The 25,393-nt window shown below is 42.3% G+C and overlaps 1 long non-coding RNA gene across 1 annotated transcript; it reads right to left on the bottom strand.

Annotated features, from left to right (window-relative positions):
• Window positions 1-8,428: 8,428 nt before the first annotated feature.
• On the bottom strand, window positions 8,429-15,937 carry LOC113901296. Its single transcript, XR_003513384.1, has 2 exons — window positions 15,450-15,937; window positions 8,429-8,853 (listed from the first exon to the last, which is right to left on the bottom strand). It is a non-coding gene; the product is annotated as an uncharacterized LOC113901296 (long non-coding RNA).
• Between the last annotated feature and the right edge of the window lie 9,456 nt (window positions 15,938-25,393).

The raw sequence follows: 25,393 nt of genomic DNA, 5'->3' as shown, positions 1-25,393 counted from the left end.
TACAGATGGGAGCTAACAATTCCAGCCTCACTCCTTTGAACTGTATCCTGAAAAACTGGGATAGATTTGATCCCCAGGGCTTAAAGAAGACACACCTGGTCCTCCTATGTGATACTGCATGGCCATGGTATCCATTGGAGGACGGCGAACGGTGGCCAGTTGGAGGGTCTCTTAAGTATAATACTGTTCTACAATTAGACCGGTTCTGTAAGGAACAAGGGAAATGGGTAGAAGTAGCATATATGTTGCCCTTTTTTCTCTCTTCGAAATATGCCAGACTTATGTCCTAAGGGTATAGATTTGGGCGTGAAACCTTCAGCTCCCTCCTGTCCTCCTACTTTGCCCCCGTACCTGGGGCTCCAAGCTGAGCAAACTGAAAGCCAGAGAACCCCCCTCAGAAGGGTTGCCTTGGTCTCAGTGGAAATCCAAACTGAGATTCAAACTGCCCACGTGGAGGTCCAAACAACTCCTGTCTCAGTATGACCTCAGACTAGTCTGGTTTCAGTAGAAACTCAGACCATCGAAGTAAGAGATGAGATGGAGGACAGGAGACAAAGAGAAGAAGAAAAACAGGTTTCTCCAATCTATCCCTGGGATCGTATGCGCAGAGCAGCCAGAGAGACTGAGGAACAGCCACACAAGCTGTTGCCTAAAGATGAAACACCCACCAGGAGAAATAATCAGTCTGTGAGAGTTAATAAGCCTTTTTCTTATCAAGAAATACAAAGAATCAAGGAGGATCTGGGAGACTATTTAGAGGACCCAGAAAAATATATTAGAGCTTTTAAAGTGTTACTCTGCTTTATGACCTCACTTGGAAGGATGTGATGTATATCTTGGGACAAACGTTGACTCCCAAGTCAAAGACTCGAGTTTTGGGAAAAGCGGTTGCTTATGGAGATGAATGGCTTGGTAATGAATCAGTAGGGAAGAGGGAGAATGAGATAGCGGCCCTCCCCACTGGGAATCAGGTGGTCCCAACTATAGAACCAGACTGAGACTAAAACACAGCTAAAGGAAGATGGGATCAGAGTCATTTTGTTAGATGTATTCTTTTTTTTTTTTTTTTTTTTAACTTTACAATATTGTATCGGTTTTGCCATATATCAAAATGAATCCTCCACAGGTATACATGTGTTCCCCATCCTGAACCCTCCTCCCTCCTCCCTCCCCATACCATCCCTCTGGGTCGTCCCAGTGCACCAGCCCCAAGCATCCTGTATCATGCATCGAACCTGGACTGGTGACTCGTTTCATATATGATATTACACATATTTCCATGCCATTCTCCCAAATCATCCCACCCTCTCCCTCTCCCACAGAGTCCAAAAGACTGTTCTATACATCTGTGTCTCTTTTGCTGTCTCGTACACAGGGTTATTGTTACCATCTTTCTAAATTCCATATATATGCGTTAGCATACTGTATTGGTGTTTTTCTTTCTGGCTTACTTCACTCTGTATAATAGGCTCCAGTTTCATCCACCTTATTAGAACTGATTCAAATGTATTCTTTTTAATGGCTGAGTAATCTTGAAGGACTTAGGCAGGCGCGTTCTAAGCCTTTAAACTATGGCATATCGGCAGACAGAACAGGAGAAGGAAGCTCCTGGTAAACTCCTAGATAGACTAAGAGAAGCCCTTCGCAGATTCACTGAGATTGATCCCGAAAGTGAAGAGGGAAAAGTGATCTTTAAGGATAGATTTCTCACTCAGTCGGCTCCAGATATCCGTGGTAAGCTATTAAAACGGGCGTATGGACCAAATCAGTCTTTAGATACTCTGTTACAACTGGCTCAGACAGTCTATTATGGTAGGGAATATGAGGAAAAGAAAGAAAGGCAAAAAAAAAGACAAAGGAAAAGGTGGAAGCCTTCTCCATGGCTATGAAAAACGTTCTTAAACAGCCCGAGAAAAATGCCCAGAGGGGCCCAGGTGAAAAGGGATGGGCTTGCTATTATTGTGGAAAGGAGGGGCACCTCAAGCGGGATTGCCCTCAGGCATCTAAGCCACACACCCCCACCCCCACCCCCACCCGGCTCCATGTCTGGTCTGCAAAGGACCACACTGGAAGAGAGACTGCCCCCAGAGGCGTAGGTCTCCAGGGTCGGACTCTCAAGACAATCAGGACTGAATGTGTCCGGGGGTCCCCACACAAGCTCCTGTCCTAATTACACCTGAGGAACCCCAGGTATTAATAATTGTGGGGGGCAATCCATCGATTTCCTTTTAGATACTGGGGCAACTTATTCTGTGCTTACTGAAGCCCCTGGCCCACTTTCTTCCCTATCCGCTTCCGTAATGGGACGGTCTGGATGAGCCAAAAGATATTATTTCAGTTATTCTCTATCTTGCAACTGGGTTTCTGTGCTGTTTTCACACGAGTTTCTGATCGTGCCAGAATCTCCCTCACTCCTTTTGGGAAGGGATATACTGAGCAAGGTCCATGCCTCTGTTTTCATGAATATGGAGCCCTCCCTTTCTCTCCCTTTAGTTGAACAAAATGTAAATCCTAGAGTATGGGCTGATGGAAAATCTGTGGGTCGAGCAGAAAATGCTATTCCTGTAGTTGTTAAGCTCAAAGACCCACACGTATTTCCACATAAGAAGCAGTATCCACTGAAACCTGAGGTTAAGGAAGGGTTAAAACCCATCATAGAAAATTTAAAGGAGCAGGGACTATTAATTCCCTGTAACAGTCCTTGCAACACTCCTATTTTGGGTATAAAGAAATCAAAAGGTAAATGGAGACTAGTTCAAGATTTACAAATAATAAATGAGGCTGTAGTTCCTTTACACCCTGTGGTGCCTAATCCTTATACTCTATTGTCTGAAATTCCTGATTGAGCTAAATATTTCTCAGTAATTGATTTAAAAGATGCCTTCTATTCAGTGCCTTTGGCGGAAGAAAGTCAATTTCTATTTGCCTTTGAAGACCCTACCCAGCCAGCTTCTCAGTTAACCTAGACAGTTTTGCCCCAGGGATTTCATGACACTTGTTTGGACAACGTTTGTCACGGGATCTACAAAACTTTAACAGCTCTGAAATGGTGGTGTTAACAATATGTAGATGGTATTTTGCTCTGTGCTGAGACAGAGGAAGCTTGTTCGCGAGCCTCAGAAGATTTCTTAAACTTTCGGGCAGGCTGTGGTTACAAGGCATCAAGAGAAAAGGCTCAGCTTTGTCAACAATCGGTTAGATATCTGGGCCTAATCATATCAGAAGAGACTAGGGCCATAGGCCCTGAGAGAATTAAATCTATACTAAATCATCCCCTGCCTATGACTTTAAGACAATTGAGAGGATTTTTGGGAATTACAGGTTACTTTGGATTCCGGGTTATGGGGAATTTGCCCGGCCTTTATACAAACTGATAGCTGAAACTCAGCAGGCCCAAACTGACAAACTGGTTTGGTCTCCAGAAACTCAAAAGGCTTTTAAGGTTCTTCAGACTGCTCTCCTGCAAGCTCCAGCTCTGAGCTTGCCCACAGGGTCAGAATTTAATTTGTCACTGAAAGAAAAGGTGTGGCATTGGGAGTTTTGACACAACCCCGAGGGCCTCACCAGCAACCTATTGCTTATCTAAGCAGAGAATTAGATGTAATTTCACGTGGGTGGCCCCACTGCCTAAGAGTAATTGGGGCAGTGGCTTTATTAGCACCTGAAGCTTTAAAAATAATTAATGGATGAAACCTTACTGTACAGACTTCTCATGATGTAAGTGGAATCTTAAATTCTAAGGTTAATATTTGGATGACAGACAGTAGGCTTCTTAAATATCAGTCATTGTTGTTAGAAGGACCAGTAACTAAGCTTAGAGTTTGTGGAAATTTAAATCCTGCCACTTTCCTTCCTGAGAAGGAAAATGAAACACCTGGTCACGATTGTTCCCAATTCCTAACTTAAAACTATGCAGCTCAGGAGGATCTAAAGGATACCCCATTAGACAATCCTGACATGGAAATAATTACCGATGGCAGTTCTTTTGTTCGTCATGGAAAACATAAAGCAGGTTACTCCGTGGTGACTGCTGAACAGGTTTTGGAAGCAAAATCTCTCCTCCAGGGAACCAGTGCTCAGTTAGCGGAGCTTGTGGCTCTGACCCGAGCTCTATAGTTAAGCAAAGGGCAGCAGATGGGCCTGATAATCTATGTGAGTCTACTACTGCTGACTCCAAAAATCCTGAGCCTGCCGTTTGATCCTCAAGACAATGCCTTCCTGTCCTGGGCTCACTCCTATGCTGCATTCCACAATCGGTCTAACTGCTGGATCTGTGGAGCGCTCCCCTCTTCATCAGTGGAAGGCTTCCCATGGTGGACATCTCCACTTCACGGAAAAGACTTTCTCCAAGTCTGTGAATACCTTCGACAACAATCACATGCAATGCCTCTTCTTCATCTGCTGACATCTCAGATCAGATCAGTCGCTCAGTCGTGTCCGACTCTTTGCAACCCCATGAATCACAGCACGCCAGGCCTCCCTGTCCATCACCAACACCCGGAGTTCAATCAGACTCACGTCCATCGAGTCAGTGATGCCATCCAGCCATCTCACCCTCTGTCGTCCCCTTCTCCTCTTGCCCTCAATCCCTCCCAACATCAGAGTCTTTTCCAGTGAGTCAACTCTTCGCATGAGGTGGCCAAAGTACTGGAGTTTCAGCTTTAGCATCATTCCTTCCAAAGAAATCCCAGGGCTGATCTCCTTCAGAATGGACTAGTTGGATCTCCTTGCAGTCCAAGGGACTCTCGAGTCTTCTCCAACACCACAGTTCAAAAGCATCAATTCTTCGGCGCTCAGCTTTCTTCACAGTCCAACTCTCACATCCATACATGACCACAAGAAAAACCATAGCCTTGACTAGACGGACCTTTGTTGGCAAAGTAATGTCTCTGCTTTTGAATATGTTATCTAGGTTTGTCATAACTTTCCTTCCAAGAGTAAGTGTCTTTTAATTTCATGGCTGCAGTCACCATCTGTAGTGATTTTGGAGCCCCCAAGAATAAAGTTTGACACTGTTTCCCCATCTATTTGCCATGAAGTGATGGGACCGGATGCCATGATCTTCGTTTTCTGAATGTTGAGCTTTAAGCCAACTTTTTCACTCTCCACTTTCACTTTCATCAAGAGGCTTTTGAGTTCCTCTTCACTTTCTGCCATAAGGTGGTGTCATCTGCATATCTGAGGTTATTGATATTTCTCCCAGCAATCTTGATTCCAGCTTGTGTTTCTTCCAGTCCAGCGTTTATCATGATGTACTCTGCATATAAGTTAAATAAACAGGGTAACAATACACAGCCTTGACGAACTCCTTTTCCTATTTGGAACAAGTCTGTGGTTCCATGTCCAGTTCTAACTGTTGCTTCCTGACCTGCATACAAATTTATCAAGAGGCAGATCAGGTGGTCTGGTATTCCCATCTCTTTCAGAATTTTCCACAGTTTCTTGTGATCCACACAGTCAAAGGCTTTGGCATAGTCAATAAAGCAGAAATAGATGCTTTTCTGAAACTCTCTTGCTTTTTTGATGATCCAGCAGATGTTGGCAATTTGATCTCTGGTTCCTCTGCCTTTTCTAAAACCAGCTTGAACATCTGGAAGTTCACGGTTCACATATTGCTGAAGCCCGGCTTGGAGAACTTGAGCATTACTTTACTAGTGTGTGAGATGAGTGCAAATGTGTGGTAGTTTGAGCATTCTTTGGCATTGCCTTTCTTTGGGATTGGAATGAAAACTGACCTTTTCCAGTCCTGTGGCCACTGCTGAGTTTTCCAAATGTGCTGGCATATTGAGTGCAGCACTTTCACAGCATCATCTTTCAGGATTTGAAATAGCTCAACTGGAATTCCATCACCTCCACTAGCTTTGTTCGTAGTGATGCTTTCTAAGGCCCACTTGACTTCACATTCCAGGATGTCTGGCTCTAGGTGAGTGATCACACCATCGTGATTATCTGGGTCGTGAAGATCTTTTTCATACAGTTCTTCTGTGTATTCTTGCCATCTCTTCTTAATATCTTCTGCTTCTGTTAGGTTCATACCATTTCTGTCCTTTATCGAGCTCATCTTTGCATGAAATATGCCTTTGGTATCTCTAATTTTCTTGAAGAGATCCCTAGTCTTTCCCATTCTGTTGTTTTCCTCTATTTTTTTGCCTTGATCGCTAAAGAAGGCTTTCTTATCTCTTCTTGCTATTCTTTGGAACTCTGCATTCAGATGCTTATATCTTTCCTTTTCTCCTTTGATTTTTGCTTCTCTTCTTTTCACAGCTATTTGTAAGGCTTCCCCAGACAGCCATTTTGCTTTTTTGCATTTCTTTTCCATGGGGATGGTCTTGATCCCTGTCTCCTGTACAATGTCATGAACCTCACTCCATAGTTTATCACGCACTCTATCTATCAGATCTAGGCCCTTAAATCTATTTCTCACTTCCACTGTATCATCATAAGGGATTTGATTTAGGTCATACCTGAATGGTCTAGTGATTTTCCCTACTTTCTTCACTTTAAGTCTGAATTTGGCAATAAGGAGTTCATGGTCTGAACCACAGTCAGCTCCTGGTCTTGTTTTTGCTGACTGTATAGAGCTTCTCCATCTTTGGCTGCGAAGAATAAAATCAATCTGATTTCGGTGTTGACCATCTGGTGATGTCCATGTATAGAGTCTTCTCTTGTGTTCTTGGAAGAGGGTGTTTGCTATGACCAGTGCATTTTCTTGGCAAAACTCTATTAGTTTTTGCCCTGCTTCATTCTGTATTCCAAGGCCAAATTTGCCCGTTACTCCAGGTGTTTCTTGACTTCCTACTTTTGCATTCTGTCCCCTATAATGCAAAGGACATCTTTTTTGGGTGTTAGTTCTAAAAGGTCTTGTAGGTCTTCATAGAACCGTTCAACTTCAGCTTCTTCAGTGTTACTGGTTGGGGCATAGACTTGGATTACTGTGATATTGAATGGTTTGCCTTGGAAATGAACAGAGATCATTCTGTCATTTTTGAGATTGCATCCAAGTACTGCATTTCAGACTCTTTTGTTGACCATGATGGCCACTCCATTTCTTCTGAGGCATTCCTGCCCACAGTAGTAGATATAATGGTCATCTGAGTTAAATTCACCCATTCCAGTCCATTTCAGTACGCTGTTTCCTACAATGTCGACATTCACTCTTGGCACCTCTTGTTTGACCACTTCCAATTTGCCTTGATTCATGGACCTGACATTCCAGGTTCCTATGCAATATTGCTCTTTGAGGCATCGGACCTTGCTTCTATCACCAGTCACATCCACAGCTGGGTATTCTTTTTGCTTTGGCTCCATCCCTTCATTGTTTCTGGAGTTATTTCTCCACTGATCTCCAGTAGCATATTGGGCACCTACTGACCTGGGGAGTTTCTCTTTCAGTATCCTATCATTTTGCCTTTTCATACTGTTCATGGGGTTCTCAAGGCAAGAATACTGAAGTGGTTTGCCATTCCCTTCTCCAGTGGACCACATTCTGTCAGATCTCTCCACCATGACCCACCCATTTTGGGTTGCCCCATGGGCATGGCTTAGTTTCATTGAGTTAGACAAGGCTGTGGTCCTAGTGTGATTAGATTGACTAGTTTTCTGTGAGTATGGTTTCAGTGTGTTTGCCCTCTGATGCCCTCTTGCAACACCTACCATCTTACTTGGGTTTCTCTTACCTTGGGCGTGGGGTATCTCTTGACAGCTGCTCCAGCAAAGCGCAGCCATTGCTCCTTACCTTGGACGAGGGGTATCTCCTCACCGCCGCCCTTCCTGACCTTCAACGTGGGATAGCTCCTCTAGGCCCTCCTGCGCCCATGAAGCCACGGCTCCTTGGACCTGGGGTTGTTCCTCCCAGCCACCACCCTTGGCCTCGGGCGTGGGGGCATGGGGTAGCTCCTCCCGCCCACCGCCCCTTGCCTGGGGTTTAGGGGCGTGGGGTAGCTCCTCCCGCCCGCCACCCCTGACCCCGGACGCAGGGTAACTCCTCTCGTCACTGCCCCTGACTTCGGACGCTGGGTATCTCCTCTCGGCCACCAACCCCCGACCTCGGACACGGGGTATCTCCTCTCAGCCGTTCCTGTGCCATCGCAGTCTGGTACTCTCGGCCGCTGCCCCTGACCTCGGACGTGGGGTAACTCCTCTTGGCCACTGCCCTTCGGGCATGGGGTCCTCCCGGCTTCTGCGCTGACCTCAGACATGGGGTGGCTCCTCTTGGCCACGCTTAGCGCGCCCATCGCAGCCGCCTGCGCTTTAGCACGTGACATCTACCAACCCTAAAATGGACTGGTGCAACACTTTGCACTTTAACTATGGACATCATATGACTTTTAATTTTGATTCTGAATGTTTTGTTCTTGCTGTTTGTTGGGGATTTTCTCCCTGGGACTTGGAAGCGACAAACCTGAAAGAGTGACACTCGGACAATCTCTTGCAGGGACTGACAAGTTTATTTCTGCAGTCAAGCTTTTTTATAGAAGCAGAAACAAAGAGCTTAAAGTATACGGCCAGCAGAGCGCATATGGAGTTAACACATAATCAGTAAAAACATTTCAAGGACAGCGTGCTCTAAATGACTCATGGGCTTATCCCACAACCCGCTTTCACAAGTAACATCCCTATTTATTATTAAATCTTGGCACCGAGCATAACCAAAGGCAGGAGATGTTTTTCTGTCCGTGTACAAAGCTGGGTACTTCTGGCCCTTCGCCATTTTCCCAAGGACTTTCTCCTTTTATGGCTATTTTGTACTACGCTTCCCAACATATCCTCCTTTTGTTTTTAAATTAAGCATGGCGGCTGCTAGTTGGACTCCATTGTGGGAGGCACAGAGTCTTGAGTAGAGACTTCTGTATCCTATAAGCAAAGACAAAAAGAGCAGGGTGATTAATACATATATAAAAATATTGCTTCCTGAAAGCCAAGCTCTAGGGTCTAGAGACGATAGGGTTTTGGTTAAAGTATCATAGAATTGAGTGCTATACAATTCTGTAGGTACCCTAACTTGAAAATTAGCAACTTGTTGTTTCAACAAATTGACATCTAAACTTGAGTTATTTGTGAGATCTTACAAATGCACCTTAACTTTATTCCAAGGATATTCAGTGCTATTATAGGGCATGTTAGTCAGAAAAAAAAAAAAGTAAAATTCCAGTGACAGCGTATACATGTTTGGAAAGTCAATTGCTGCATTTGATCTCCTAAGTAGATAACCACAGTTTGTAACTCATTAATTCCTGTTTGTAATTGCTGATCTATTTGAGCTTGTCGAGTCCACAGATCATGAGAGTCTTTGTGCCAAGCAGTGATAAAATCATGATTTTGTATAGAATTATGTAAAGCCATACCAGACAAAGTTCCTACAGTCACAATGGAGATAAGGCTTAAGATGCCTGCAATAATCCACCCAATGATGCGCTTAGATTGCCTAAGCCCAGTTTTCAACAATACAGAAAGAGATACAGAATCAGTCCAAGGTTCAGTTAAGTTTATGGGAAGCCATAACTCAGATCTTTGTTTAACTAGCGCAATGCTAACATTGTGATATGAAATGGTGTGATTAAGGCAGGTATACAATGCACATGCAGTACAATTGACAATCTTGGCTGATAAGTCAATATCAAAATGCCCTACAATAAACAAGTACTGAAGGTGAACGCATGACTGAACATAGCCAGTACTATTATATAGGAAGGTATAATTAGAAGGACGAAACATACCCACAGTCCCATAAACATTAGCGAAGTGCTCTAAAGCTGCTGGAATTTTCTAAATGTGCCATTGCTCTGGCCCCACAATGGGGACGACAATCCTGGGTCGTGGGGGGTGATAAGCCCCCATTATACCAATTCAGCAATATGTTCTTATCAGTCCAGAAGCTTGTCTTAGAGTTATGAAAGCCTCCAATGCTTGATCTATTAAACCAGTAGCAATTATGATGTTCCTCCTGCTCTTCAGAACAGTTTACATTGCCAGAAATAGCGTATCTGGAGTCATAGGAGTTTCAGTACTCTTCAGTGTCTGCTCAGCCTGATGAGTCATGTTTTCACTTGAGCCCATGTCGGGTAAGGATTCAGACGATGGCGTTTCCTCATTGGCTCCTCCAGGGTCATTGACAAGACCCTTCGTGTCAATTTCGTCACTTCCCAAGGGAATCCGGTCTTGGGGTCCCTCTCGGTAATGGACTTGGCAAAGGGTAACCCAGATTTCCTCTCCATCTGCAATGACAAGGCCATAACCCTTGCCTAGGAGTTGTAAGATTCCTGGCAGCCATTGATTAAATTGCTTATAGCATATTGGTATATTGATTTCTAATTTGCTGTTTTTGTCTTCTGCAAAATGTCTATCTGCACCAGTGTCAGAATTATTTTTTGTTAAGTTTAAAAAATTTAGGGAATAAAAAGTTAAAGATAATAATAATTGAGGGTTCATAGGATAAGAAGTGTATCTCATCTTCCATATTCCCCCTTTCTGTTTTAGTAAATGAGTTTTTAGGGTGCAGTGGGCTCTTTCAATAATGTCTTGACCCTGAGGATTATAGGGTATTCTTGTAATGTGAGTGGTGTTCCATTCTGATAAAAATGAATGAAACGAATGAGAGGTGACTGTAGGTCCATTGTCTGTTAACAAGACAGAAGGAATCCCCATAATGGGGGAAGGTGAGTAAGAGTGCAGAAATGGCGTGTTTATTGGGTTCTGAAGAGATAGGTATTGTCCAGATAAAGTTGGAAAATGTATCTATTGAGACAAAAAGTAAAGAAAATTTTCTTTAAGGAGAGTGAGTGAAGTCAGATTGCTAAAGGGAATTAGGTTGTTGCCCCCGGGGATTAACTCCTGAAATCATAGTTCGTAAGTGCAGAGGGGCGCAGACATCACAGATTTTAATAATATGCCGTGTTTCAGTGAGAGGAATATGGTATTTAGAGTGCAATCTGTTAGCATCGGTATGAAGATTAGCATGTTCGTCATTGGCAAATGTAAAAATGGGAGCTATGAGCCTGTCAACAGCATCATTTCTTGTGACCAGAGGGCCAGGTAAACTTGAATGAGCACATATATGTGCAATAAAGAAGGGTTCCATACGTGAGTGAATTAAAGCTTGAGTCTGTGAAAAGAGAGCATATAATTCTTCATCTAGATTGTCTAAAAAGGCGGTAACAAAATCATGAAAAAGGGAAGCAAGGTATTTGGAATCAGTATATACGTTGAAGGATAATGGTTGAAGTGACAAAAGAGCATATAAAGCATACAATTCAACTCTTTGTACTGAAGAATAGGTAGTGGGTAATTTCTCTTTGATATCAGGGCCGACAATCTCTGTTACGCTTTTCTTGTTGCCATCAATGAAATAGGTGGGTGCACTGGAAATAGGCTGGGATGCAATGATATTAGTTACAATGAATTTAGTACATTGTAGAAAGTCCTATAATTTTCCTTTCGGTAAATGAAATGAAATAACATTTTGAAAATCCTTTACTGCCATTTGCATGGTCAAGTTATACTGTAAGGCAATTTGCAATTCTTTTTTTGTCAAGGGAACGTGTATTGCATATGGATCAAATCCAGTCAAAGTTTGTACATGGCTTCTTCCTGACACAATTAAGTGCCCCATTTTCTCAATATATGCTACACTTTTTTTAGACTGTTTTGTGTGTAAATATACCCATTCTATTGGGCTCTGTTGAGCTATAATTGCAGTGGGTGAATGTTCAGTGGGGAATATATCTAAAGAAACTGGTTGATCATAATCTAGCCGAGTTGAAAAAGATTGTTGAATGTGTTTCTCCATTAAGGCCAGTTCTTCTTTGGCCTCTTTTGTTAGTTGTCTAGGGCTATTAGGGTCAGGGGATCCCTTTGAAATTTTAAATAGATTTTGTAAGGCATAGGTGGGGATGCTGACAGATGGCCGAGGCCAATTAATATCTCCTAGCAATTTTTGAAAATCATTCAGTGTGCATAGAAATTGCATAGAAATTTGAGTTTTTTGAGGTTTGATTTTAGATTCTTCCATAACATGTCCTAAATAATTAAAGGGTGCTTTCCATTGAATTTTATCTGGTGCTACAAGTAGGCCATGATTTTGAAGAGTAGTAATAACTTCATTATATAACTGTTGTAAAGAGAGTTCAGATTCCATAGAGAGAAGTATATCATCCATATAATGAATTATAAACGCAGTAGGATACTTGTCTCTAATGGGTTGTAATAAAACAGATATGAGATATTGGCAAATGGTAGGGGAGTTCATCATTCCCTGAGGTAGCACCTTCCATTGGAAATCTTTTAACAGGAGCCATGTGATTTATAGAAGGAATTGAAAAGGCAAAACGTTTTCTATCTTTAGGATGCAAAGGTATAGTAAAAAAGCAGTCTTGCAAGTCAATAATAACTATAGACCATCCTTTTGGTACCATAGAAGGGGAGGGCAATCTGGGTTGTAAGGGCCCCATAGGTAACATGGTATTATTAACATTTCTTAAACCTATCAACATTCGTCATTTTCCTGATTTCTTTTTTATTACAAAAATAGGGGAATTCCACGGGGAAGATGAAGGTTCTATATGAACTTTTTGTAATTGTTCATTAACTAATTGTGTAAGAGCTGCCAATTTTTCTTTAGTTAAGGGCCATTGAGGTGTCCATACTGGGGTATCAGATTCCCAATCGAGGAGCAGCGTTGTTAACTCAATGGCCCCCATTAAAAAGGTTCATTTAAAGAAATTGTGGCTTTCGTTTGTTCAAGAAAATCCCGTCCCCATAAATTGATTGAGATATTAGTAATATATGGTTTAAGATAAGCTACAATTTGATTAGGGCCCTAGAGACATTACTTTGCCAACAAAGGTTCGTCTAGTCAAGGCTATGGTTTTTCCTGTGGTCATGTATGGATGTGAGAGTTGGACTGTGAAGAAGGCTGAGCGCCGAAGAATTGATGCTTTTGAACTGTGGTGTTGGAGAAGACTCTTGAGAGTCCCTTGGACTGCAAGAAGATCCAACCAGTCCATTCTGAAGGAGATCAGCCCTGGGATTTCTTTGGAAGGAATGATGCTAAAGCTGAAACTCCAGTACTTTAGCCACCTCATGCAAAAAGTTGACTCATTGGAAAAGACTCTGATGCTGGGAGGGATTGGGGGCAGGAGGAGAAGGGGACGACAGAGGATGAGATGGCTGGATGGCATCGCTGACTCGATGGACGTGAGTCTGATTGAACTCCGGGTGTTGGTGATGGACAGGGAGGCCTGGCGTGCTGTGATTCATGGGGTCGCAAAGAGTCGGACACGACTGAGCGACTGATCTGATCTGATACATTTGTAAATAGGATGCATTGACAAAAGTTTGTGTGGCATTAGTTTCATTTACTTCTAATAGTCTAGAAGGAGCTATAACCTTATCCCAATCAAGGGGCCATTTTGCATCTCTAATGATTGAAATGTTAGCTCCAGTATCTAACATGCCTGTGAAATTCTTTCCCTGTATGCGTAAAGTAAGCATGGGTTTCCGATGTTCCTTTAATAAGGTAGATAGTGCAGCAGTAAGGTTGGTACTGCCAAAGCCTCCCTGCCGAACTTTATCAGATGCCTTCATTGGTTTGACATATGGTAAAAGTAATAATTGTGCAAAATGTTCCCTTTTTTGTAAGTATACATTTCCCATTTTCACAACATTTACCATAATATGTATTTCCCCTTCATAATCTTCATCCACAACACCGGTCAATACCATTAAACCTCTCATTGTGCAGCTACTACGTCCCAAAATCAGTCCCATTGTCCTGGGTGGAATCGGGCCATAATATCCAGTGGGAATTTTGTGGGGGTTGTATAATTCTATTAGTTCCATATCATAAGGACTAGGTATATCAATGCAAGCATTCTTAGATGTAGCTGCTTGTAGCGTCATAACATTAGGTCCTCCTTTTGTAGTGGGGCTAGAGGACGGCCCCTTTATTAGTTTCCCTGTTGTTTTTGCTGTGCACCGGGGTTCAAGGTGTTTCCATCCTTCTCAAATTTAGAATGACATTCATTCAGCCAATGGAACCCCTTTTTACATCTTGGACATATTCCTGGGGGTCTCTTCTTATTAGAAGTAGTATTATTTTTTCTGGCCTGTGTTGACATGCGACATTGCTTTTTCATATGGCTGGGCTTCCCACAGTTAAAACATTTGGCATTAGCAGCTTTTTGTACATTAAAGGTTTCCAATGTTGCCAATTTTGCTCTATGGGAACTAGATCTGATATCCCTATATGCTTTCAAACATTCCACAAGAGAGCCAGTCTCTCAAATTGGTCTAAGCATGGATTGACATTCCTCATTAGCATTTTCAAAAGCAAGTTGTTTTAAAATAATATTTTATAAAGTCACATCCTTAATAGATTTTTCAATTGCATCCTTTAATTTTCCTATAAATTGAGAATATTCCTCCTCATGTCCTTGAATATTCTTAACAAATGAACCATAAGAGTTAGTGCTATCAACCTTTGCTTATGCCCTGCAGGCAGTTTCTTTAATGAAATGTAACATCTGAGGGGTAATATTAGCTAACTGCACAATCATATCGGCCATGGCTCTTGTTCCAGTGAGTATATCATAGGTTAAATTGGCAGGGTTACCATGAGATTGCTTGTCAATCATCAGCTGTCGGGCCTCATCATTAACCCACATTTGCCATTGCAGTAATTGTTGAGGATTTAAAACCATCTTTGCTACTTGAAAAAAAATCATATGGCATCCAACGGTCAGCCCATCCTCTGAGAAATTCTATATAGTAAGGAGAAGTAGGTCCATACAGAGTGCATGCTTTCTTAAAGCTAGACAACATGCCAAAATCTAGATTAGCCCAAGTATTTTGGTCTTGGGCAGGTTGATTAAATTGCATTGGGAAAGCGAAAGCGCAAGCAGGCATCTCCCGAGGAGGAGTGAAATGATTAGTATGAGCAAAATTAGCAATTGCTGTTACAGGTGGAGCAGAAGGAAAAACCTTAGATTTGGGCTGTCCGTTGAATGAAATGACCTCCGTTCCAAGTGGCTTCAGTTTTGACATATCCTGTATATATATGTCTCTAAGTTGTTTTTCTAAGGATTGTGTCTGATTGAGCATAACATTCTTATATTTCAAAGCACCTTGCATATCTTGTTCCTTATGCTCATATTCATGTAAAGATTGAATAGTTTTTACTTCCAAATCAATGTATGTCTTTCAATTTGTTCTATGATAGCCCGTATGAGTGACCATGTAACCCTTGCCGACATGCTCGCAAAACATTATTTTTAACCCTTTTCTATATGTCTAGATTGAGTGTCCCCTCTTCTGGGAACCATGAATTGTTCCAGTAAAATATGATAGCAGTCTTTCAACTGATCTCTTGAAACATTAACACCGTTTTGTTTCAAAAAATGATGCATTATAGAAATGAAAGGAATTTTACTGCTATGTTGTCCCATCCTACTTACCTCTTTCTGCAGGGGCTCATCGCTTTGTTCAGCCTTCTTTTCAAGTCCCTGTTCGTGGCGCCACTTGTTGGGGATTTTCTCCCCGGGACTTGGAAGCAACGAACCTGAAAGAATGACACTCGGACAGTCTCTTGCAAGGACTGACAAGTTTATTTCTGCAGTCAAGCTTTTTTATAGAAGCAGAAACAAAGAGCTTAAAGTATATGGCCAGCAGAGTGCATACGGAGTTAACACATAATCAGTAAAAACATTTCAAGGACAGCGCACTCTAAATGACTCATGGGCTTATCCCACAACCCGCTTTCACAAGTAACATCCCTATTTATTATTAAATCTTGGCACCGAGCATAACCAAAGGCAGGAGATGTTTTTCTGTCCATGTACAAAGCCAGGTACTTCTGGCCCTTCACCATTTTCCCAAGGACTTTCTCCTTTTACGGCTATTTTGTACTACGCTTCCCAACACGGCTCCCTGCATCTGTAACTGTATAACTGAATTTGTTTCTAGCCGCATGAAAGCTTTTAAGTTACAAATGGTTGCTCAAACTCCTGCTACTGCTGTAGCTTCCTCCAACTACTATTTGGGGCCCCTGGATCAGATATCCGCAATATGAGGATTAGGAGAATATGTTGCCTCACCAATTTAGGGACAACGCCCCTTGTCAGCTCGGAAGCAGTTATGGAACGAGAACGACGCCCCTTTTCCCTAGGCAACATAATTATCCTAAAAGATAAGGGGGGAATGAGAGAGTAATTTCCTAGGCAGGTTGATAAGGAGTCTAGGGGTCCCCAAGGAGAGAGGGGTCTGGAATTCTCAAGGAGGAAGAAAGGACAAACTTTTTTTTCCTTCTCTACATTCCTTAGGATTATATAACAATAATGTATCCTGCCTGAGGACAGTCTCTGGATTAAACCTTCTGGCTAATTCTGTTACCCTAAAATGTAAATTATGGGAGTAGGTCTAGTGAGGTATTTACAACCTCCAGACATTCTTTGGATTCGTTGGAGAGTATATAACTTCATTGCTAACACTAGCAAGTGGGTACTCTTTCTGCCCCCTTCTGATGTCTATGTCAGAAGCTTTCTCTATCTCCTTTATACTTTAATAAAACTTTATTACACAAAAGCTCTGAGCGATCAAGCCTCGTCCCTGGCCCCGGATTGAATTCTTCTCCTCCGGGGGCCAAGAATCCCAGTGTCTTCGTGTGATTCAACAACAACCTTTCAATACCTGAATGGGCTCCCCACTTTCTTCAATTTCAGCCTGAATTTGGCAATAAGCAGGTCATGATATGAGCCACAGTCAGCTCCCAGTCTTTTTTTTTTTTGCTGACTGTAAAGAGTTTCTCCATCTTTGGCTGCAAAGAATATAATCAATCTGATTTCGGTGTTCACCTTAGTATTAAAGTCACTAGCTATTCTGACTTCTTGGATGTAGTTTTACCTGTTTATGTATATCATCTAGAATTGTGCCTAACCTAGAAGGCAATCTACAGCTGCAAATTTGAGTTATGGCATTTTATGTAGCATTCTCTCACTTCAGTTTCAAATCTGCTGATATTGACAAGCCAATACTAGTCTCATGCCCCATGAGAGACTCTCCCCAAGGAGAGTCTTGGGAAATAACAGTTCATTCAGAACAGAGTTTGAGAGGACCTGAACATAAGACTAAAGATTTCAACTTTGGGAAAGCAGCTTTTGAGCATGAAAATAGTCATCAGAACTGTAGTTTATGAATATTAGATTAAAACTGTGTTGGAATCAGAAAAATGAATTGGAATCAGCAAGAACAGAGGAGGGGAGGTCAGTTGAAAAAAGTCATATGGCTGAAATTCCATTTATAGCCAAATGTCTTAGTCATCTCATGTTCATTGTATTCATTCCATATAGAAGAAGAAGCTTCTTTAGAAGAACTTGAAGAAGAATTTGACATTCTTGAGGTATAAAAATATGCTATTTCTAAACTTAAAGTAAAATTTTAAATCATATATGTTTATTTTCCATTTTCTAATTCTAATGTTTGTCAATAAAATATGTTAGTGACTTTAGAGAATGTCAATTCCATACTTAATGAGAATGCTGTTTATGGTATATATGGACAAAAAGATACTTTAAACTTATTTAATCTTTTTTTTTTTTTTTTTTTGGCAGCAAATATTCAGATGTTTAGCCTGAGATGCCATCCTAAGAGGATGAGATGCCACCCAGCCATCTCATCCTCTGTCGTCCCCTTCTCCTCTTGCCCCCAATCCCTCCCAGCATCAGGGTCTTTTTCAATGAATCATCTCTTCTCATGAGGTGCCAAAGTACTGGAGTTTCAGCTTTAGCATCATTCCTTCCAAAGAAATCCCAGAGCTGATCTCCTTCAGAATTGACAGGTTGGGCCTCCTTGCAGTCCAAGGGACTCTCAAGAGTCTTCTCCAACACCACAGTTCGAAAGCATCAATTCTTCGGCACTCAGTCTTCTTCACAATCCAACTCTCCCAGCCATACATGACCACAGGAAAAACCATAGCCTTGACTAGACGGACCTTTGTTGGCAAAGTAATGTCTCTGCTTTTGAATATGCTATCTAGGTTGGACATAACTCTCCTTCCAAGGAGTAAGCATCTTTTAATTTCATGGCTGCAGTCCCATCTGCAGTGATTTTGGAGTCCCCCAAAAATAAATTCTGACACTGTTTCCCCATCTATTTCCTATGAAGTGATGGGACCATATGCCATGATCTTCGTTTTTTGAATGTTGAGCTTTAAGCCAACTTTTTCATTCTCCACTTTCACTTTCATCAAGAGTCTCTCTAGTTCCTCTTCACTTTCTGCCATAAGGGTGGTGTCATCTGCATATCTGAGGTTCTTGATATTTCTCCTGGCAATCTTGATTCCAGCTTGTGTTGTACAAACTTAGTTACCTGATTTATTACCTTACCCAGTTGTTCCATCTGCTGTGAAATCTCATGTCCCCTTACCTGAGGCAAATTTGTTGGCACCTGTTTTATTATGGGAGGGGGCCTCCCATACACAATTTTGTACAGAGAAGAGCCATGGGACTGTGGGGTCATCCTGAGTCTGAGCAGAGCCGTCAGAAACAAGTCCACCCAGGAACAGTCAGTCTCTAAGATCCACTTGGAGACTGTCTCTTTAAGTGTCCAGTTGGTTCCTTCCACCGTCCCAGAATGCTGGGGCCTATATGCTGTATGTAATTTCCACTTGATGTTTAAAGTTTTGCTTACTTGTTATACTAAATCAGCTACTAAATCCGGGCCATTGTCCGATCCAATGCTGGTAGGAAATCCCAATCTGGGAACTATCTCCCTAAGCAGGCACCAGGCTACTTTTGATGCTCTTTCAGTGCGGGTAGAAAAAGCTTCCTCCCATCCTGAGAATGTATATACCATGACCAGCAGGTAATGGTAGTGTCAATGAGGTTTAATTTCAGTGAAGTCCACTTCCAGGTGTTCAAAGGGCAGCGTGCCTTTTATCTGAATCCCTGGAGGTTTCTGTCTGTGCTGAGAGGCAGCATTGACCTGTGAGCAGGCAGTGCAGTTCTGAGATATTGTCCTGCATAGGGAAGAGAGGCGGGGAACCAAGAAATATTTTCAAATTAGCTCTTCCAGTTTATCATGGCCTAGATGGGTCGCTTGGTGTGTTTGGCTTACCAGAGTGGGTGGAAGTTCCTCCAGTACCAAGAATTTGCCACTTGGCAATTCCCACCATCCCTTTTCAGTCTTGATGGCCCCTTCTGCTTTGGCTAGTCGCTTTTGGGCTTCATTGTATTTTGGAGAGTCTAGCGTTAGCTCAGGGAGCTCCGCCAATATGAGAGCTTTAATAGGGGCTTCACTTGTCACCCCCAAGCCCTCGGCTGCTGTTTTAGTGGTCTTAACTGCTAGACTGTTTCCAGAGCCCGAGGGGTATCCTCTTTTTGACGTCCTCAGCAGTGTATGACTGCAACCCTTTCTGGTTCCCAGGCAGCATCTAATAGGGTCTTAATTGCTTCCTTATTTTTAATATCTTTTTCACGAGCTGTCAAAGGCCTCTCTCCTTATACCGAGCCCTGTAGTGTGGCAAAAGCATACCTGGAATCTGTGTAAATGTTTGTCTTCTTACCTTTTGACAGCTGGAGGGCCTGGATTGGAGCATATAGTTCAGCCTGTTGAGCGGACCAGTGTGATGGCAGAGAGCGAGCCTCAACGATGGTTTCTTCCATGACTACTGCATGTCCCGACAGTCACTGTCCTTGTTTCACCAGGCTGGTGCCATTGGTGTACAGGACCCAATCTGGGTCTGGCATTGGCTGGTCTCTCAAGTCAGGTCTGCTGGCATATTTCCTAGTAATCATGTGAAGGCCCACCTTCTCCCACAAGAAAGAGAGTGGCCAGATTCAGGGCCTGACAAGGCTCAGTAGTAACATGGGGGTTCTCACATAACAGTCCCTGGTATTGAGTAATCCGGGATGTTGACAGCCATTTATGGGGGTCCCCTCGCAGGAGAGCATTGACCTCATGTTTACGAACAAATCTTGTCCCAAAGTCAGCTTGGTTGCCTCCCAGACCAGTAAGGCAACTGCAGCAACTGCCTGTTAAGCATCCTGGCCACCAGTGGCAACATTGTCCAGCTGATTATAAGTCACTGGTCTGTCCCATGTCCCCAAAGTCTGGGACAACACTCCCACAGCCACCTTGTCCTTTTCAGTCATGTGAAGAGTAAATGGCTTAGCAAAGTCTGGCAGGCCCAAGGTGGGTGCTGATGTAATTGTACCAGGTTTGAGTTCTGTTACCAGTGGAACTTGTTTTGCAAGCTTGGGGTGGGTTGTCTTCCACCCAGACCTGTGGGAATTGTTGAGTTAACTCTCTCACGCGCGACTGTTTAGCCTGTCTGGTTTCCCTTCCTGGAGATCGTGCAACCTGCATTCATCTTGAGGGGTTACTGAGAGGAAGAGTAAATAGGTGGTTGGGCCCACTCAAACAGTGAGTCTTTTGTGGGGGGAAAGGTCACTTGTGCCCCTAGTTTAGACAGCAAGTCTCTTCCTAACAAAGGTACTGAGCATTCAGGGATGTATAAAAATTCATGAGTCACTTGGTGTCCCCCCATCTGATATTTTCAGGGTAGGCTAGAGACACAAAGGCTGCATTTATCACCATCTGAGACCCAGTAGCCTCTGGCTGGGTCTACTGGTGTATAAAGTCTACAGGTCTCAAACAGTCTTTCGTAGAATTCAGAGGGTGATTCGCTTTCCCTTTGAATCACTTTGGAGGGTTTTGTGATACGCATGGCTTTTTGGGCCCCCTTCTTGAGACCTTGTAAAATAGTCACCTGATATCTCTCCAGGTGGCCCCTCTCTTCTGTGTTACAGTCCCAATTGGGCCTCTCCTCGGGGGTGGCTCCTTCTGCCCACCGCTGCGGGTTTGCAGTACCCTCAGGTGCCATTTCTCTTAACCATTTTCTGGCCTCAGTTAGGATCCTGTGTCTTTCCTCAGTGCTGAAAAGGGAGACTAATAGTTGGATTATGTCATCCTATGTAGGGTGGTGGGTTCGAAAACTAGTCTCCATTAGCCTAATCATGGCTTGTGGCTCCCCCGAGTAGGGTGGAGCATGTCTCTGCCAGTTTAATATATCCGTAAAGGAAAATGTCTGGCAATAATAGGCTACAGGGGGCAGACGGTAGTGCCCCATGCGTCCTGAACCAGAGGCTGTTGTAGCTCTCTGAGGGGCATCTGTAGTGGGGTTCTTTCCCCCTGTTCCTTGGCGAAGTGCAGCCTCTGTCTATTTGCTGTTTTCTTCCCCCTTCCCATCAGTACTCACCGGGAGAGGGGGATACAACCTAGGCGGTCCAGCTGAGGTGGAATTCTGAGGGTATTGACCAGAGGTCTCCATTGCTGTTGGAGCCTGCCAAAAGGGCGGCTCTATGAAATCCAGGAGAGCTGGTGGAAGAGCAGTGGCTGCTGCAGGAACTTCATCTGGCCCTGGATTGGGCAGTAAGGCGGCCTCCGGTCCTGGTGGAGCACTGGGAGGCGGGCGTGTCATTATCCAGTATGGGGGAGGGGTCAGGTCATCCCCGTCCAAATCCTGTAGAATTTCCCTTTTGATCATCAGTCAAATTTTTGTGCCATTAATATTTTCCCTTTCCCTTCTGGATACAGAACCTTGTCCAACTAGGAGGGTCTTGAGCTAACCCTAGCCATGAGTCAGTATATGGATATTGATCCAGGTGTCCTGGCTCTCCTGTGACTACAGTGTATACTGCTTCCACTATTTGTAAGTTCATGGTGTTCTCTGGTGGCCATCCTACTCCCATAGGGGGCCATTCAACCTCACAGAATATGTGGAGGTGGTTAGGCTTCATCTTCACCCCATAGTCTCTTCCAAATCCCTTCTTTAAATTTTTAGTCATGCACTCCAACACAGTTGCCTTAGCTTCACTTCTCCCCATCTTGCTTGCCTTCTCGGACCTTCTTCTACTTTTCCTTTTCGTTCTGTCTACGAAGTTCTCAGTACCCTATGTATGTCTGATATTTCCACTCAGTGACACTTAAATTGCCGTTCTGCCTCCTTCCTAATTGGGGTGAGAACAGTCTTACCCGCCAGATCCCAGAGGGGACCAGCGTGTCTTCACCTGCCAGTCACAACAGCCGAACCAGAACACCACGTGATCCAAGACTGTTTTTCTCCCTTAACTTTTAAAGTCCATTCTGTCTTGGTGGGCTTTATCAAGTGCAGATGAAAATACAGATGGGTTACATATCCCATGTCCCAGGCCATCTCCAGAAAAGCCAATTCGTACTCACTTATGTATCCCCCTCCTTGTAGCCTGAGAATTCCGAGGGGGTCAAGAATTTCATAGCAGATGAGACACCTCCTTGGGGAGGGCAGAATACGAGCACACAAAAACCAAGTTTCTTTTCCTAAAAATCCCCTGGCAATTGCTTGGTAATAAATTTCCCCTAGACGGCATGGACACCACCTCCTAAATGACCTTCACAAATTTCCTTCCTAAGCCCTAACACGCTCGTCAACCTGTGTACAAGCAATCATTGCCACCTGCCTATTTTAGGCTCCTGTGGGTCTGTGCCCCTTCTAATCCCTCCCAGGGGGTGGTCAGGCCCCCTCTTCCACCCTGCTGGGTGGGTTCCTCCTCACCTGAGCAATCAGTTCCCCTGCTGCCATCCACTACCTGCTAATGTGAAAAGTGCGGGCATTCAGAAGCAGAATCCTTCCAGAAGGGCAAGGCTCCTTCCCCCCCTCTAGAAGATTCGAGCCGCAAGGCCTCAAAGTAGTCCCAAATGGGTCTTGTCTCCTCAAAGTGAGGAGTTTCCTGGCCCATGCACCAAATGTTGTAGCCACGCATTCTGGGAAACAAACTCACTCAGAAGTACAATGCAGATAGTGGAGTGCAGTTTATTACACCGGCGGGCCCAAGGCAGAGTCTCCTCTTAGCCAAAGACCCTGACTAGTTTTTCTGAAAAACCTTATATACCCGGTGTACATGCCCATACCCACCTCCCCAAATTCCCAGAAACTAGTCTGAATAAAGGAAAAGAAAGATACAATCAAAGTTAACCCGTGATTCACATTCCTTAAGCCTAGGTAGTTAACAGTGAAAAATTATCAATAGGCCTGTGGTCATACCCCAATAAGCATAATAGACTTCATGATTCTATTCAGTTACACAGATAATTAGGGTATTCTTTTAGGCAACAGAGAGTCTAGGTACGAGCCCTGGGGCTCTTCCATCCAGGGGGCCTGGTTTTCCAGTTGGTATGTCGTTTCCATAGATACCGGGCACCTAGCTCAAAGTCCACAGTCTGGCCCAAGATGGAGTCCTGCTTTCAAGATGTAGCCTGTTCTGTCTGTTTCCTCCTTTAATAGGGCAAAATTTCCAACTTTAACTTTGATTCTTTGAATCTTAGGAGATTGTTTTCATTTTTATCTGTTAAAATTTCATCTATCTTTATTAACTGTTTATTCTCTACAAGGTATATAAACATCTGATGCTCTAAATACTGTTCTTTTATCTTTTATCTAAATACCGTTCTTATCTTTTTATTTCCTGGTAAAAATTACTAGGTATCTTATTTTTCCTAGAAAAATTACTAGGTATGTTATCTTCTTTTAGTTATTTTTTATTTCCAGTGCTGCAGTCTAAATTCATAAAGTATTTTATCCATGTATTTTCAGAGGTTTAATATGAGAATTAAGTTTGGTGCAATTACAAATGTAGAATTCAGAAAGTCACCAGGAATTCTTGGTAATTCCTGTTTTCTAATTTTAAAGTCTTTTTTTTTTTTAATGCAAAATATATTCTACACTAGTTGCATGATTAGAGATTTCTTACAGAGCTTTTCTTTATTTTTTCTTTAAAGCTTTGGATTCAATATGTCAACTGGTATATAATATAATTATGAAAAGTATTACATGAATGCTTATAAATATGCTGTTAAAGTAAACATGGGTAGGACATAAACACTATCAGTAATAGGTCTCAGAATTACCTTTTTTGGGTCAGCTATGAAAAATTCATACTTCAGTGTCCCTCTTTTGCTTTCTTTTTATTTTTTTCATGAGTCAAAAATTTTTGAGTTTTTAAACTCGTTACAGTACAGAAGACTAGTAATAGGAAGATTATTAATTTTTACTGCTCAACTTGGCAGCATATATGTTCTTTCCCTTTCATTGTTCAAATGCATCAAATAAAGATGATTCTTTATTTATGATCTCTTAGAGAGCTAATGGGGGTAAACAAAAGATAGAAACTAGCCATTGGAAGATGAGGAAGAAAGGAAAGGCTGTGGATTTAATAGGACAGTGAAGATTTTTAAAATAGGTTTCTTTAAGATCTTAGTATAAGAAAAATTCAAAGCATAAACTATAGAGGGAACATTTGTAAATGGAAAATCAGAATAAAAATTGAGTAAGATAGCTGTGTATACCTTATATAACTACATATTCTATTCTACTTAATAGTTTTCCTTGAAAGGTATAAAAATTCTAAGTATTGAATGTTATTAGGTTTAATTTTAATTATGGTATATTATGGTTGATAAAATTAATCCAAAATAGTATGAATAATTTGGAGAATATTGGGATTGCATATATTTAACTTATGCTAAAAAACACATGTTAAAATAAATTCCTTACCACTGTGCTTAGATAGCTGAGTTGTTGCTAAACTACTGCATAATTATTTACATTTATAATGATGATTCCTAGAGCAAGCCAAGATCTTGAAGAGATTTTTTAATCATTTAAAGAAGATTAAATTTTTTTCACTATAGTTTGTGTTAAATATATCTTATTCATTGTATTTTAGTTCTTCAAATATTGACAGCCAACATTATCATCACTGTTAGAATCAGTAATAATTCGAGTGTCTTTTATATGTAAACATTAAGTTAAATGACATTGTTAGAGCATTCAAAAGGGGGATGGTACTTTGTAAAAATACTTCAGATGATAAGAAAGCAAGACTGATTATGTATATGACTTACTAAAAGTAAATCAGCATTTTATAGTTATTCTTAATGTAAAAATTTTAACCTACAAATATTAAGTGATAGTGATTATTTAAATTATTCAAAACTTGCTTTCTTTGTTTTATGTACAACTTTCAATAACACTTCTGTAGCTTAAAATATGTTTTAACTTTTCATGTTGATTGAATTGTGATTAGTATCTGCATTAGGAAATACATGGAGAAGGCAATGGCACCCCACTCCAGTACCCTTGCCTGGAAAATCCCATGGGCGGAGGAGCCTGGTAGGCTGCAGTCCATGGGGTCGCTAAGAGTCGGACATGACTGAGCGACTTCCCTTTCACTTTTCACTTTCACGCATTGGAGAAGGAAATGGCAACCTGCCGGGAGCCACCACGGGAGATCCCACCCATAACAAAGCTCATGCGGAGAGAACCTGACAGGCAAAGTTGGATCAGGCCTCAAGGGACCCCCTGGAT

The sequence above is a fragment of the Bos indicus x Bos taurus genome, chromosome 2 (assembly GCF_003369695.1).
Source record: "Bos indicus x Bos taurus breed Angus x Brahman F1 hybrid chromosome 2, Bos_hybrid_MaternalHap_v2.0, whole genome shotgun sequence".
Lineage (NCBI taxonomy): Eukaryota > Metazoa > Chordata > Mammalia > Artiodactyla > Bovidae > Bos > Bos indicus x Bos taurus.
The sequence above is the reverse complement of the archived record's forward strand: the minus strand, read 5'-3'. Positions and strand labels throughout refer to the sequence as shown.